Source organism: Parasteatoda tepidariorum, chromosome 6, assembly GCF_043381705.1.
Source record: "Parasteatoda tepidariorum isolate YZ-2023 chromosome 6, CAS_Ptep_4.0, whole genome shotgun sequence".
Classification (NCBI taxonomy): Eukaryota; Metazoa; Arthropoda; class Arachnida; order Araneae; family Theridiidae; genus Parasteatoda; species Parasteatoda tepidariorum.
Window position 1 is genome coordinate 37,717,854 of NC_092209.1, and position 12,385 is coordinate 37,730,238.

The following is a 12,385-nucleotide window of genomic DNA, read 5'->3' on the forward strand; positions in this document are numbered from 1 at the left end:
GGGGGGGGGGTTGTACCATACTGTACAAGATTTGTAAAATTTATGCATTGAAAATCATATTGTTGTGTTTTTATATTATATTATATCAGTAATATTATATTCAGCTTCAAAATTTTGTTTAATTTGCTCTAACTGAATAAGATGTGCGTGTAATCCATTACTTTTTTATATGTATGTAAAAATTACAAATACAGTAGTTATTGCACTTAAATATTTATTTTTGTAATAAAAAACTATTATCTAGCTTTTATAATTACATAAAGAACAAATTTAAACAGTCAAATTTTTTTTCCATTTTTGGTCAATTTTTTCTGAAATATATTCCACTTTTAAGGGGTTAATTCTAACTCTGAAACGCCCCCGGAAAAAACACGACATTTCTTCAGACAACCTCTGTGGTGTTCTCCCTAACATAATCAGACTTTATAAATTTACGTTTAATAGCATCAAAGTTAACTTCAAATGAAGCATTTAATAGCATCAAAGTTAAGTAAAATGGTTATCTATAAGCCACTCTGTTTTCACATTAAATGGGAATGTCTTTAGTAGCTAGAAACTTTTCATTTAACTGAAATCCTAATAAAAGATTTGTTTAAGAGTATGAGTTTTCTCCATCGAAAATGAATGATATTGAACATTGAAGCGAAGAGGACATTAATGAATTGGGTAGTTTCAACTTCTGAAGACTTTGCAACCTAATGAAAGATTTCTCTTAACAGTGAAAGTATTTGAATATTTGTTGCCGATAGCGTATCTCGGTGCAGCAATTTAATTCTGTCATACCAAATATATTCTTTTTAAACAATAAAGGAATTTTTCTAAAACTTCTTCCTCATGGTGTATTGGTGTTGCTATATCAGTTTTTAAAAAAAGAGCAAAAAATCAGTTTGTATTTAAGAAAAAACAATTTAAATTGTTTATTACTAAATTGTTTTCTAATGACTTTTTTCTTCAATTATGTTGTTTAACCTCTTGACTGGAATTAATTTTTGGTGTATTGTTGCCACAACTTTTTTTGTTGAAGTGAACTAATACTTTTTACAGTGCATGTGGCCACACTTTTATTCACTTTTCCCCGGATATAGTTTTAATTATCTATTTATTAATTTTTTTTGTTTGCTAACTGACACATATTTTCATGCGCATTGAAATAAATTTAAAAGCTTCCTTGCAGAAAAATTTAATTTAAAAAATAAGCACATCTTTAGAATTATACTCGGGCTACTTCTTTCAAACAAATGTTGTTTTGTCAATTTAATTTTATTTGCAGGATAACTACAGTTCTATACTTAAAAATGAATTTGTACTACAGCACCAACAATGATAGCAACTATACACCGAAATTTTTTACAGTGTTGAGACCCGAGCTTTAAATGATGGCAGAAAATGAGATTTTTACGTAGAAATACACAGTTCAGAAAAAAGCAAGTTCATAAATACAAGAAAATATTTTTTGTTGTTGAAAAAATTCAATTAATTAAACGAAATAAATTTTTTAAAGTTATTTTTAATTATTACATGAAAATATGATCCATTTTAATTTTTAGAATTTTTTGAATATTATAGGATATTTTTATAGTGCCATATGCATTTGCCATTCTTCACATTTTGGTCATAAGACAAAATCCACCTAACTCAAAACTTCCTTAATAAGCCCTCGCTCTCTTGGTATTTTGATTTGCCAAATAAGCATTGCTTGCTAAAAGTTTTTAACTTTTAAAGGTTTAACTCTTTTTTTAAATTTCTAAAACAATTAAAGACTGCTACTTAGTACTTTCAGTCACTGTGATATTCGAAATTTAAAGACTCGTCAAAATTAATCACTGTTTTATAGTTAAATAAGGCAAACTCCCTGGAAATCTTATTTTCCGCCCAAGAATTTCGGTTAAAACCATATATATATATATATATATATATATATATATATGGTAGCACAACAAGGTAGCATTCAAGTTAAAAATTATTTTATTCAGAGAAATCTAACACATCTTTTGTTATAAAATCGTTTAGTTTGTAAAGTTTAAAAAAAATATAGACTTTATAGGAGAGAAAGGAAAATAATGAACTGACAACTTGACAAGAACATGTCAGATTAACTTTAATCAGGATTAGCTCTGGCATTTCAAGAATTAATGTAAACCGAGAGCTTGTTTAAATTAATTAAACTTTTCTCTGAAAGTCTTTTTCAATCTACGGAAGAATAGGTTTTGACAGTCACAATTTTGCTTCCTGAGAAAATTATTTAAACTTAAACTAAAGCTCTCAAGATAAGAGCTACTTAAAAAAAAAAAAAAAAAGAGAGAGAGAGAGAGAGAGAGAAAGTGAGTGTCCTAGAATTTTCAGCGACTTGGAAGAAAGTAGTAATGAATGGTTGACAAAAGTTAACCTCTTAAAATAATTTAATCTTACTAGGGTTTATTTACTTTTAACCTTTGTTGGACCACAAAAAGTAACAGTAAAAAACAACATGATTTAATTACAAAAATGATCTGTAAAATTATTAAACTATTTCGAAATTATTCTTTCAGTGTTTTAAGATATATATGGGAATCTTCAGAAAATTTTAAGCTCACATTTTAACATAAAAGCAGTTTTAAAAGAATCGAGCTTTTCAAAATAGTTTTTAAAAAATCTCAAATTCTCCCCTCTATTATTTCTTTAATGCGTACTCTGGAAGTGTCGTATTTTGGACAAAATAAAGCTATTTTAAAAGTATTCTTTCAATGTTTTGAGACATATATGGGCATTTTCAGAAAATGTTTCCCTTTTATTTTAACATGAAAACAGTTTTTAACGAATTGCGCTATTCAAAAAAAATATTTAAAAAATCCCAAAGTTTCCTTTCTATTAATTCTTTAAAATTAGCTTTATTTTATTTTTTTATTTATTTATTTTTTGTATACCTAAGAAGGGAGAAAGTTGCGATATTTCCTCACTAATAAAAGCGTTGAAACTCCTCATTAGTGTGAAACCTTTGGTCTCTTCACCAGACTAATATTTAGAGATGTACCAGTAAATTTTTATTACCCGAACCGGACAGTTAATTTCAGTTACCGGTATCAAGTACCCGAACCCGGTTTATACTCTGAATGAAGACTCGGTACACATAACTACTAACTGTATAATTTAGAACGCACTTGACGAAGCTTGGTGGCTAACCAATCAATGTGGGACACTGCGTTCCTCCATTGAAAGAAATATGTTTATGAAAACCCTTATTCCCATTCACTACGTCCAAATATCTGGTTGACTTTGCTCCAAAAATATTGCACTCGCACTCGATCTCTTTTTGAAAATAAAAAGGATTCTTATTTGTGAAAATATTTCTTCCCATTGAAAATGAATAAATATAAGAAAGATACATTAACATGAATAACATTGAAATATATAATTAAAAGTTATTATCGGTATATTGTATTTAGCAATAAGATTATTAGAATATTTTTATGCGTTTTGTCATCTCGTTGCTCTTCAAGCAAACTTTAACTGCTTTAAAAATTTGCAGTACTTAAACAAAAAAGTGTGATGAATTAATACAAAACTTAACGCTGTTTTACGAAGTTCTTTCGCCGAGGAAAATAAAAAGCCATAGTTTAAGTGTCTTGCGCTTGAAGCAATGCAATGATTTAAACTATGTTTATTATCTGGCAGTAAAGAATTATCCGGGCTTTACAACAGACAAATAACTTAAATATTTTTAAAGTTATTTAACTTTTTTAAATATGGCCAATTTGGTGACATTTTCCTACTTAGATGAAAATTATCAAAATCCACTGCTTCCCAGTTTTTAAGATTTTTTATTTGCCCGGGTAATGCAGCATTGGAGTAAGTTTTTAAATATTAAAAAATTAGACCACAAACGTTTTTATTTTCAGAAAACTGTATCTTTTCTCCATATTGACGTTATCCACCATTTTCAAAGCAAGCGTAGACTGCGCTGGCTTTAGATAGACTAAACTTGGCCTAACAGACATAAGTAACAGTTGCAAACTCATAGTAGTTATAAAAATATCATATTATTTGCTGCTCTAACTGCTTAGCTGCTTGCCTTAGCTGCTCTAAGACTTCAGTTTTATAGTTTTTAAATACTTATTTAAATTGAATACTTTTGAAATTAAATTAAAATAAAAACTGCCTTAACTGCTGTAAGACTTCAGTTTTATAGTTTTTAAATACTTATTTAAATTAAATACTTTTGAAATTAAATTAAAATAAAGCTTAATATTGACCATTTCATTTATATTTGTTGCTTTAATTATAATTTTCTTAATAACACTTATCTTCGAAACAACCTTATTCAGATATACAGTAAACTTTAAAATACTCATAAAAGCAATTCTAATTTTGGAAACCCATGTATCCGTATAGTTTCTTAATAATCAATATGAAATAACTGATTTTGGTATAACGCATTTTAATTCAGGGATGCCTTTGCAAGGTGTAAACTCTCAAGACACTAAATGAAGACAATTTTATGTTCGCTAAAAAGAGATGCCTGCTTAGCAGAAGGGCATGTAAATTCAGAAAACCAATGCAGAACTCAATTTAACCAACTTGATGTAATATTTAAATTAATTTAAAATTGGAAATATGATATTACATTCATATTAATTTAGATTAATAAAAGAATATTGAATTAGCGGCTAATATTATTTAACTAGGACTGAATTTTACATTGATAAAAATTTAAATAGGAAGTCTTTAAAAACATAACTGTTAATTTTGGGTAATGCAGTTTGAATTTTATATTTTAACCACTTTTATAATATATGATACAAACAGCTACTAATTTGGCTTTTAATATTTGAAATGTGCAAAAAACTGCTAGGAATTTATTTCAGCTGATTCGGCAGACTATTTTAAATCAGAGAACATTTTAATTAGAAATTTATATCACTAATAGAAACAAAAATCGCTAAAAGTTCAAAATGTAGAGAAAACATGGAATACATTTTCTCTGCACACTGAACTTATTTTATTCTATCGAGTTCTATTTACTTGCAACTTATGCGCAGGAAAAAAAACTTATTGTTTTTCTTAATTTTCCTCGTTTTTTTTCTTTTTTTTTGTATTTATTTATTTATGCTATATATATATATATATATATATATTCTCATGCTTTCATCATTAGCGCGTGGATAGTCATAGGAGAAGGAAGTGCGTAAGTTTCTGCCTTGATTTTCAAATAGATTAAAAACGGAAGGAAGCTATACGAAGCTCAAAACTACATTCAACATAGCTTTTAAAGAAAACGTCGTAAAAATTTTTAGAAAGCGTTTTTGAGAATTAAATGCGAAAAATATTATAGAAGGGGGAAATATCGTAATACAATCAATACAACTGAGCAGCGGGGGAGGAAAACAGGAGAAGGTCAAGACGTAGAACCGTTCTTCTCCCCAGATGCGTATTCAAGCGTCGCAATCGCATATTTATGGATAGTCCCTAAACAAGCAATACTGAAGGACGATTCTCACTAATTACGGTTACGCACTTTTTATTGCCGTCGAGAGCGAATGAAAACCCAATCAGGTGCTTTATTTTTCTCAGCGGCAATCGGAAACTCATGAACCGCATTCAGGGACAGTGGCCCTTGACAAATGGAAAGTTTTGTGCTCTGTTTTCTATTTATTGGTTCAATCCAATGATTCTATTAAAATACGATTAGCGAGATTAAACCTGATTTGAGAGTCTTTCTCGGTCGAATATTTTTCACTCATTAATTTTTTCTTTTACAATACGACTTATTTTTCCATTGTGTGTATTCAAAGCAACAAAAACGCAGCTAACAAATTTACTTTTGTATTAGCAAGCTATAAGCAAAAATCAAGTGAAACCATAAATATGCTTTCTGTTCGGAATTGTCTTTGTTTCAACTGTTTACACTTTTTCGACCGAAGTAGAATATTTTTATATTACTTGTTCTTAAAAAATTGACATATAACATACTAGCAACTGTAAGAACTCATTATTTTTCAATTGTCTATCCGCTTAGCTCCGCAAAATAAACAAAACAACATCCCAAGCTTGAAATGCTTCAAATATGTGTTTTTCTACTTTATTTAATTGAATATCTTTGATTTATATATAGTATATCTTATTGAGAACGATAAAACTCAAGCGAAGAATTCTATGTGATTCTTTGATGAATTGTTTAATGTTGCTAATATTATAAGAAATATAAACCAATATTTAAACTGTTACTCTGATATATTTTTGTCCTTTTATTTAAACAACATCATATTTAACAATCAGCCCAAAAATCATATGAAATGTTAATCTTTTTACATGCTTATTCTGTTTAGCTATGCAATAAAGGATTCAAATTTTGAAAATCAGAACGTCAAGATAAAGGTACTCCACTGCTTAATTCAGCTGAAGATGACAAAAAATTCTAAAAGCATTGCTTTGGATAGGACCAGATGGCATGGCGGTAGCGGGTTGGAGAGGTCTTAGACTGCCTTAAAAAACGAAGAAATAGATTATACTCTTTAATCCAAATTTGAAAAATAATTAAGATTATGCAGTCAAAGATTATTGGTATCTGGTCAGGCAAAGCGCAATCTTCGAAGTGCCACTGACCGGTTTTTGTAATTGAAATTAATCTCATTTTGATACTTATTTTGCCATAGCATTAAAGTCACAAAATAATAAATTAAACTTTTTTTTTATTTAGATAGATCAAAAAAATTGAAAATAATATATTAATAAATAAATGGAACAGCTGAATCAGGGTTCCCACGGTCCTTGAGAGTCCTTGAAAGTCCTTGAATTTTTTTTTGCTAAATTTAGGTCCTTGAAAGTGCTTGAAAAACGTCTTAGGTCCTTGAAAAACTTGATAGGTCCTTGAATTTGTCCAATACTGCCGGCGGCCCTTTTTATAAAACACCCGCGGATCTTTCTCGTTCTTTCTGTTTTGTTCCCGAGCTCTCTCACGTGGTTTTTAACGCCACCGTTTCTAACCGGGCCTAGCGTCTTGGTGTCTGCCAAGCGCGCGGAGCACAGCAGACAATCAATGCGTTCGGGGCGAGACTCCACTTCATCTTCTGTCGCATATGCTTAGATCTTCTTTTTTCTTATCGAAACTGGAATACTCTCGAATTTCGTAACAATATGTACCTTGTAGTTTTCAATAAATTTGCCGTTTTACCATCCGCACTTGTCCTTACGTTTGCGTCATTTCAAAACTTTATTGTAAAGCGTATTCGCAAAGGCACGGCTTCGTATTTGTGTTATGTAGTTTAGACTAGTTATGCCTGGGAAGTGCTATTTTAATCCCCAATGGATGGATAATCAAGCTTATAAAGAATGGATTTTATCGATGCCCGAAAAGAAGTTCAGAGCCAAGTGCCGATTATGCATGAAGGAGATCGATATCGCAAAAATGGAAGAATCTGCTCTGAAATCACACATGAAAGAAAGGTAAAACAAAAAAGCAGTCTCATGCCCTGAGTTCTCTTTTTCCAAAGACATCAACATCTAATTCATCTGGTGTAAATACTCCTTCAACATCGTGTGCCCCATGTGAAACAGAAACTTTAGTGGCCGAGGTAACATTGTCTTCTTATCTGGTCAAAAGGAATGTGCTTGATGCTGAAATTCTCTGGAGTCTGAAGTGCATCACTAGTAATTATTCATGTAACTCCTGTGAAGGGATTAGTAAATTGTTCTCCAAAATGTTTGCTGATAGCTGTATAGCGAGACAATTTTTTTGTAGTGCCACAAAGTGAGCCTATTTGGGCTCCTTTGGATTGGCACTATACTTCAAAGGGATTCTTATAAATGAGCTGAAGAATGTTGATTGCTACACTGTACTCTTTGATGAGACGTTAAATCAGTCTCTACAATCTAAGCAGATGGACATTATGGTAAGGAATTGATAATAAAGTTTGCACTAAGTATCTTACCTCCCAATTTATGGGTCATGGAACTGCAGAAAATATTTTGTCCTCTTTTTACAAATGCATGGATGATGGTTAAAAGCTCTCTAAAATACTTCAATTATCCATGGATGGACCCTATGTCAATTGGAAATTCTATTAGAAGCTTCAGTGTGAATTAAAAGAGAAATATTCCCACCAGGTCATATTCATTGGCAGTTGTGGATTACACATAACGAATAATGCTTTTAAACATGGTGAAAATGGGATATGTTCCTTCTAATTTTTATTTTCAGAAAGAATTGTTGCTGCATAACATTTAGAGAAGGTTGTGTAAATTATGGATGAATAATTTCAGAAACGATGTTTAATAGAGGAGAGGAGGGGGTTATGGAATAGTCATGGAATATGGAATACCTAAGATTTAGCTCTGTCTTTCATGCAGCCTTCACATGGAAATACACAGGATTAAAGGATTTCACCATTAACACCTCATTACCATTATAGTTATAGATTGTGCTGAAAATAATTTTGTGAATTAATATGTAAAACCAGTAGGGTTGTTTTTAAAAAAAATATAAATTTTAGTCCATAATACATATACTCTCTTCTCTCTATATAGGCAAAGCATTTAGGTATTATATTTGAAATTAATTATTGCCACAACAAGCATTGTTGCTTCTAGTAAAATAGAGGAGAATAATTTTTAAAATTGGTCTTAGATTAAGGTCCTTGAAAATTTTGTTGAGGTCCTTGGAAAGTCCTTGAATTTCAATCTCATCATAGAGTGGGAACCCTGTGAATTTACTTGCTTTTTAATTTGAAGATACTTTTTAATAAATATGCTCTTGTAGATAAAACATACCTTAGCAAACTTGAATAACATAATCACTAAAAAACTATTTATTTATTATGGGTGCCAGATGGAAATCTTTGCATTATATTTGTCCAAGTATTTAAAGTCTTGAGAAATAGGGTAACTTCACTTAGATAGTTATTTTTCATTAATTTAAATTGATTGGCAACTTTAGGAAGATTGCCTTATCAATTCTGCTGAGTAATTGCCAAGCTTTGGTGAGTTCTGGTTAATGGACCATGAGAAACTTAAAAACGCATAGATATCGGCAAATTCAAAAGGTTGTCACCCCCTGACAAACCACAACATATTCTTTGTTAAATTTTTTGCAAGTTCGAAAATTCTATGATGATTGTAGTAATGCTATATAGATACCAATATTTATATGTTCGAGAATGTTTCTTTTTTGAGTACTATCTCAAGGCTTTGTTTTTTATAACCATAATCCTTTTTCATTTTTTGTAAGCCTATGCCGTTAACAGGATGTGATAATAGATAATTCATGTATTATGACTAAGTTTTAGTTTAAAAAAGAAATGAGTTTTCTCTTATATGATTTTTTTCTCTTTTTAACTTTTAATTTGTAAATCAATTTTCTAGTTAGAGTACCATGAACTATCATGTCTGTTTGTTTTTATCTATCTTTTGTTCAAATTCATTTGTATCTAAATCAATTGGTGTTGGAAATGTTACTAATCTTATGCATTTATATTTTTATGCATATCTTAATTTTTAATGAAAATAATCTTGTGATACTATAACTGTATTTATTTTGTTTTTCAGGTATGCAGCTCTTAAGTTCAAACTATTTATTTGTACAAATGGCAGATATTTGAAATCTAAGCCTTAGTCTAGCTTCCCACACTTCGAAACAACAGTGCAGAAATTATGTAAAATTTTCAAAAATTTTAATGGTTCTTATTTAGCTGTAGAGTATTCATTTTTAAAGTTAATATTTACCATTCTTCCTTTTTCAATGCTATTATCATCATTAATTTATACATGTTGCTTTTCTCTAATTATTTGAAATTTTTATAAAATTTTTTATTTTCATAAATTAAGAGTACTACTTAAAAATGTTAAATTTTTAAAAGCATGAATAAATAAATCTTTTTCATCTTGATTCATTCTATTATTCTTACCTAAAACTACAATTTCAGTTGATATTTCCAAATTTATTATTCTGTTTTTTTCTACAATTTCTAAAAAAAGGTTTGTGATTTTCAATATTTTTAAAAAGTTCAGTAATTTGGTGTAGAAAAGCTTAATGTTTCTCAGAAAAAATTTTCCATACAAATTTAAAACCTTGTGTTTCTACTCAAGGTCTCTTAACTTGATAATTTTCCATCAGCATTCCATTGAAGTATTCTTTATTCTAATTGAGTCACATGTCTGATAAAATGAGTAATAAGAGTCTTCTGATTTTTAATTTGAATAATTAAATGTATTTCACTACTTAACTAATTCATTATTGAATAGAAAATATTGCATTTATGACTTGTTAAAGTTTTAATATGTCCCTTTGTAATTTTATTGTTAACATATTATGTGCCAAAAAAATTTTAAAAAGGAAACATTCCTTTACCCAAAGATTTACTTATTATATTACAACATTTTTTTTTTTTTTTTCATTTTTCAGATTTAATGTTTATCTCACTTTTTTTTGTAGAATTTGTGATCTTCTGTTTTTGTTCAAAGGCATGTACACTTGATATTTATAAAGAAGCTAATTTTTTCTTTACATGCGTTGGAAAAGATTTAATACTAGATGAAATCTTCAAGTTCATTTCAGGATTCACACTAGAGAACTTCTTTATTGTAATTTCAGTAAAATTTTATTTTAAAATTGTTTGTCAAACTTATTCTCACAAATCCCATTTTTAGTTCAATTTAAACCATTGTTATTTCTCATTCAAAAAAAAAAAAAAAGTAGAGAGATTTTTTTTCTATACTTGCCAGTTTCTTATTAAAATTAAAAGTAGAACTTACTTATGTATACTTAAATGTATCCTTATTGTATACTTATGTTTCTCATTTTTCAATAGAAATTTATCCTAAAAGTATCCCATTCATTTTTAAATGTACCTTTTTGTTGTGAATTTTTTTTAAATGCGATCGTAGTGATAATTTACTTGTAATCATAGCTCAACATTAGCAGTTATTATCATAATTAAAATACTAATCATTTAAAATTATTTTAGTGCTTGTTGCAATTTGTTTAAAAACACACTTTTTTTTATTTGATCAAATAATTTAATACTGTTCGGTAGGGTGGTTTCTGATGTTTGAATTTTTTTTCTTCTCATCATTGTCTCTGTACTATTTTCAATAATATTTTGTGTTACCAATAATTATATTTTTTGCTTATGGGCATTTTTTAGTGATTAAATGCCCTTTAAATTTTCTTTGATTTCACTTCATAACTTTTATATACTTTATTATATGATTATTAATGATCTCATTTTTATGGTGTCAAAAAGTTGAAAGTAATTTTGCCTCTAAGATTTACTAATCATATTAATTACACATTTTTTACTTTTCTTTCAGATTCACTATATGTAAATTCTACTAAAGATAAAAATATCAATCTACATTCTTTTTATTCCACCACGGGAGAACTTGGTATTGAAAAACATGAGATTTCTAAAATGAATAATTATTTTTGTCATGTATGTAAAAAGGGTTTTGTGAGTAAACAAAATCTTCAAGTTCATTTCAGGATACATACTGGTGAACGCCCGTTTGAATGTAAGATTTGTAAAAAAAGATTTACTCAAAAACACTGTTTAAAAAGACATTACTTAGTTCATAGTTAAATGCATATAGTCTTGTTTAGTAATCTTTCATTTGAGATTTAAAAGTGGTTCATTTGGTTTGTATATGTCTGTTCTTATTTATATGTATTAGAATTTACTTATTAAATCTTTAGATAAGAATTTGTTTTAGAATTGTTTATCTAACTCAATTTTCCATCTGCTATTTTATATTTGAAACCATTAAATTTTTTGTTATTCAACGGAAGTTTTTACCAGAATTTCATTACTTTTTTTTAATATATTTCCTTGTATATAATTAAATAAATATTACTTTTACTATTCATTTTTCATTGAAGTTTAATTGTAAAAGTATGCATTTCATTTTTTAAATATACTTATCTGTATTGATATTTGTTTAATTGTTTGTTAACATTCAACTATAAACTTGTTTTGTTAAATTTTATTTAAATTGGTATACTGATTTTATGTATTTATCTATTTTATAAATTTTTCTAAAGAAAATGTAGTTTTCATTGTTTTGTTTTATCTAAAGGAGTTGTGAGTATTTTTTAAATGTGTTTAATAAACATAAGGCTCATTTTACCAAAACGAGCAATAATTTTGATAAGTGCTAAAGCATGTCATGTCAACCCATCAATATTTTAGCTATCTGTTTTTATTACTGATCAATTTTAAAGCTGATGAAGTTCTATGTTCTAACTGAGTGATTACAATAATAATCGGACTCAATGAACTGAAAATTGAAAAAAAAATCATATTTTATGTTAGTAAATAAGTTTTATTAGAATATAAATTTCATTATACAATTAAAATTATACTGAATAAAATTTTAATACAAATAAAGCAAAGCTAAATAAAAATTATTGAAACATAAC

The 12,385-nt window shown here is 28.4% G+C and overlaps 1 long non-coding RNA gene across 1 annotated transcript; it reads left to right on the forward strand.

Moving 5' to 3' along the window:
• Nucleotides 1-5,855: 5,855 nt before the first annotated feature.
• On the forward strand, nt 5,856-11,481 carry LOC122271469 (uncharacterized). The gene is made up of 3 exons (XR_006226388.2): nt 5,856-5,954; nt 9,517-9,623; nt 11,281-11,481. It is a non-coding gene; the product is annotated as an uncharacterized lncRNA (long non-coding RNA).
• The last annotated feature ends 904 nt before the right edge of the window (nt 11,482-12,385 follow it).